Source organism: Prionailurus bengalensis, chromosome B1 (assembly GCF_016509475.1).
Source record: "Prionailurus bengalensis isolate Pbe53 chromosome B1, Fcat_Pben_1.1_paternal_pri, whole genome shotgun sequence".
NCBI classification, from domain to species: Eukaryota; Metazoa; Chordata; class Mammalia; order Carnivora; family Felidae; genus Prionailurus; species Prionailurus bengalensis.
The window spans coordinates 165,764,294-165,769,251 of NC_057344.1; the positions used below are offsets into that span (position 1 = coordinate 165,764,294).

The following is a 4,958-nucleotide window of genomic DNA, read 5'->3' on the forward strand; positions in this document are numbered from 1 at the left end:
TGAGTCAGGAGTAGAGAATGGGCTCAGGACAAGGGACTTGGGGGACTGAAGATCAGGTTTGCTTGCTTGGCTTTATTCCCCTGTTTTGTCTTCAGAGGGAGAATCCCATCTGCTTACGTCTGTTTACCTTAGACATAGTCTGTGAGTACCTAGAAAATACTTGCTGAGTTAGTTCTAGGGAACTGGGTGAGGGAGAAAGTTGGGAATATAAATGAGTAATTGTTTTATGTTCTTGGTGCTTCACCTCTGCTATTGTATTTAATCTCATCCATAACGATAGTCTTGTTTCTCTCCTGGACTCTGAGCCAAACTCTCTAGGCTCAAATGCTGACTCAGTGGCTTTTTAATTCTGTGGCTTTGGACAAATGACTGAACCTCTCTGTTAGTGTTTTTACTCTGTAAAATGGGGTACTGACAGGACCTATTTCAATGTTTAGGGAGTAAGTTAGTATAGTAAGATGTTAGTAGAGTGTCTGTTACCAGTAAGGGCTGTGTCAGTAGGAGGGGGGAACTGCCTTTCCTAGAAGATAGGTTTCATTTCTGTATTTTCCAGATAAGGCTGCTGAATGTCCAGAATCTCATTGTCGCCACAAGAAAACGGAGCCGTGGTTTGACTGCAGGCTGGTCTGACACTAAAACCTTCCCAACCCCCATATGCCGTCCTAATATGGATAAAACATTTGAACACCAGAGAGATGTTAACTATTTCATTTAGCATCTCATGCATTTATGCTTGATTTTGGACACGTGACTTCTTTTTTTTTTTAATGCATCTGGAACAGAAGGTTAGACTCACGACCTACAAATACTAGCCGAAGGTCCGGAAGCTATTTTCTTCAACTTTGCTGTTCTACTTATTCAAAAGGTTGTGGTCAACCTAGCTTTCTGTGCAGCCAACATTGAGGTGTGAGATATCACGCAGTAGAACAAATTACAGAAAAGTAGAGCCCAGGTGTATTGTGAGGGTGTAGGTATGGGTGAGGCCCATTTATTGAGTTCTCGCTGTGTGCCAGGCACTGACACTGGGTGCTCTGAAGAAGACAACAAGGTGCAAACCCAGTCCCTGAAATTGAAGAGTTTACAACGTAGCTCAGTGGTTCTCAAAATCAAGTGATTTTGTGTCTCCCGGTGGTGGGCGGGTGGGTGGGGAGGGATATTTGACAATGCCTGGAGGATTTTTGGTTTTCCTGACCCAGAAGGGGAGATGTGTGTGAAGGGGTGAGGGGTTTCTGCTGACACCTAGTGCACAGACGTGCTGCTAAAAATGTCCTACAATGCACAGGACAGCGCCCCCATCCCCCCAAGAATCACCCGATCTAAAATGTCAATTGTGGTATGACAGAGAAACCCTTTGAGAGATGGCGCCTACACAAAGATTGTCGTGCACATGGCCATCTAACATGGTGCCCAGTTATGAGCCATGGGGCAGGACAGATCCCTTGTGCTCTGGGAGCCCGGAGGACCACCGGATGGGAGTGGATTGCAGTGGAAGTCCTTCTCAGTCTGGAGGCAGAAATGTTCAGGATGTTTGTGACATCAGAGCAAGTGGAAGAAGCTGGTGTAATACGAGTGGTGAACCTGGAGAGTTGGCATGGAGTTGGCCAGGTTATGGAAGGCAATGAACAGAGGGAGGGTATAATCTTGATGCCATCTGTGCTGAGAGTCTTTTTAGGAGCTGAGGATGGAGAGCAGTTGGCTGAGATGGACTTTTAGGGAAATGAACTTTGAGGATGGATTGAAGGAGAGAACAGAGGCAGGGACGTAGGCCAGTTCATTCGATCACTGAGCGAACACGGTCCCCAGAGGTTGAGAGCAGAGACTCTGGAGTCGCTCTGCCTGCGTTCCAATCCTGGCTCTCAACTTAAAGGCCCTCTGACTCTCAGCAGGGAGGACCCCCTCTGTGGTTCAGATTCTTCACCTGTGAAGTGGCACCTACTTCATAGGGTGGTTGTGAGGAATACAGGAGTTATTGTAGGCATATAGGTGTGGGCTGATGAGGGCTTGGACTATATTGGTAGCAAGGGAAATAAGAAGTAAAAAGCTAAACAATTTGAACAGATTAATGGCAGATTGGATACAAAGGATAGGGCTCAGGAAGAATCCAAGATGCCTGTGGTGGAATCATCCACAGACAAGGAAAAATTAGAGAGGGGAACCGATAGGATAGTTTTCTTTCTTTCTTTCTTTCTTTCTTTCTTTCTTTCTTTCTTTCTTTCTTTCTTTCTTTCTTTCTTTCTTTTTTCTTTCTTTCTTTTTTCTTTCTTTCTTTCTCTTTCCTTCTTTCTTTCTTTCTTTCTTTCTTTCTTTCTTTCTTTCTTTCTTTCTTTCTTTCTTTCTTTCTTCTTATTAATACAGTATTTATTTGTCTTCCTTCTGTCAAACCCTGAGCCAACCACTTTCCTCAGGCTGCCTGGGGAGGTATGGGAAAAAGAACATACAGGACAGGCGAGACATGGGAGAAAGACCCGTGGGACGTCGAGACGGTTCTGTCACCTGGTGAAGAGGATGAGAAAGGCCGCCATCAGGCAAAAGAGCCCCATGGCCTCCAAGAGGGCAAAGGCCAGAATGGCACAGGCGAAGAGCTGTTGCTTCGTTGGCCTAGCCAATGTTGAGGCTCCCAGACACAGTCCCAATTCCAGCCCCAGGGCCAGCCACCCCTACCATGGCAGTCCCAGCCCCACAGTGACCTTGGCTGCTGCGTCGGTGTCCCTTGAAATGGCACCGGTTTGGAAGCTGCAGATAAAAATAAGCGAGGTCAGGGCACATGGGGCTGCCCAGCTGCTGAGGCTCTCATCTGTCAGTGTCTCCGGTGGTTTTAGTGACACTGCAGACCGTGATCTGCTCAACAGCTGAGCGGTGCTCCTGACCAGGAAGGGGGTGGAGATGAGCTTTGCACAGGCATAAATTTTCAGGGGGTGAGGGCCTGTGGCAGAAGATCTGCACCCAGTGCCGAGAAGACAGGTTGGGGCTCGTGAGGAAGACGAAAATTCTGGTTAGGCAAAAGGGAAGTCAGCGGCTGAATCAGAGAAATAAAAAGCCTTTTGCAACTCTCACTAAAAATCAGGTACATGTAAAAAGTTGTCAGTCCGAGAATAGGCACTTAATTAGCTAACCACAGGCCTATCTGATTTTCGGGGGGTTTCCTTTTTTTTAATCTATAAATTCTAGTTTTGATGTGTTTCCAGCATTTGGAAAAATATAGAGAATAATATAACATGCTAGTGATCATTCAAGGAGTAAAGAGACCATTATAGACACTTCTTGGCCTCGACAATATTAAATGGCTTTAGTTTATATTAAAACATGAGGCCGGGGGCGCCTGGGTGGCTCAGTAGGTTAAGCATCCGACTTCGGCTCAGGTCATGATCTCGCGGTCCGTGACAGCTCAGAGCCTGGAGCCTGTTTCAGATTCTGTGTCTCCCTCTCTCTCTGACTCTCCCCCGTTCATGCTCTGTCTCTCTCTGTCTCAAAAATAGATAAACGTTAAAATAAAAATTAAAACACAAACAAACATGAAGCCATAGATGGTCATTGCTCACCTTGCTGGACCATCTTACGAAGGTTTGTAGACTAAGTACAGAGTTTGCTCTGGCCTGTGACCAAATTGTTCTCATCTTCGGTATCTAATAAGACCTCCTACTACATAGACACTCAAGGTCTTATCTTCCTTTATTTCAAGGACTTTCATAATCTATTCCTATGTCACCACTCTCATTGTTCACTGCTTCCTATTGTACCTGCTTATTCTGTCCTCAAATACAGCTTTTGTTTTCCCATTAGGACTGAATAAAGACAGGTGGGTGTTCTGGAAAGGTTTATAATTTGATGCTCCTTCAAACTAATTTATTCATGTACCATCCACTCAACAAATATTTACTGAGTGGATATTATATGTCAACAACTGTTCTAGCCTCTTGAGATATAACTGAACAGAAAAGACAAAGATCCCTGTTTACATTCGAGTAGAGGAGACAGACATTAAAAAATAATAATAAAATCAGTCAATCACATAGTATGTTAGAAGGTGAGACATGCCATAAAAAAAAAAAAAAAGAAAGAAAGAAAAGAAAAGAAAAAAATAAAGTGAGAAATACCCAAGTCAGGGAGTGCAGGAGGCAGCAATAATTAGTCAAGCTACTCTTCATTGGGAGGGTTAAGATTTTGAACAAAGACTTTAAGGATTGGGGACAGTTAAGAAGGTTGGATGTTAATTTCATCTTTTAAATTTTTTGAGAAGCCTCCATACTGTTTTCCACGACAGCTGCCCGAATTCACATTCCCACCAACAGGGCACAAACGGTCCCTTTTCTCAACATCCTCGCCAACACTTGTTATTTCTTGTCTTTTTTGATATTAACCATTCTGACAGGTGTGATATGATATGTCATTGTAGTTTTGATTTGCATTTCCATGGTGATTAGTGATGCTGAGCAACTTTCCATGTGTCTTTGGAAAAATGCCTATCCATGTCCTCTGCCAATTTTTAAATTGGATTATGTGGGGTTTTTTTGATATTGAATATATGAATTCTTAATATATTTTGGATATTAACCCCTTATCCAATATATTATTAACAAATAATCTTCTCTCAAAAGGTAGATCGCCTTTTCATTTTGTTAATGGTTTCCTTTGCTGTGAAAAAACTTTTTAGTTTGATACAGTTCCAGTGATCTACTTTTTTTCTTTTTTTTGGTCATTTCCTTAGACCATATGACCCAGTAATTCCTCTTCTGGGTACTTACCTGATAGAAAACAAAACCACTGATTTGAAAAGATATATGCACCCCTATGTTTACTGCAGCATTATTTACAATAGCCAAGATATGGAAGCAACCTAAGTGTCCATTGATAGGTGACTGGGTAAAGAAGATGTGGTGTTTGTGTGTGTGTGTGTGTGTGTGTGTGTGTGTATTATATATAATATACTTTTATATTATATATATATATATATATATATA

General features: G+C 42.8%; 1 pseudogene; it reads right to left on the minus strand.

Moving 5' to 3' along the window:
* Positions 1-2,340: 2,340 nt before the first annotated feature.
* On the minus strand, positions 2,341-3,552 carry LOC122469399 (annotated as a pseudogene).
* Positions 3,553-4,958: the final 1,406 nt, after the last annotated feature.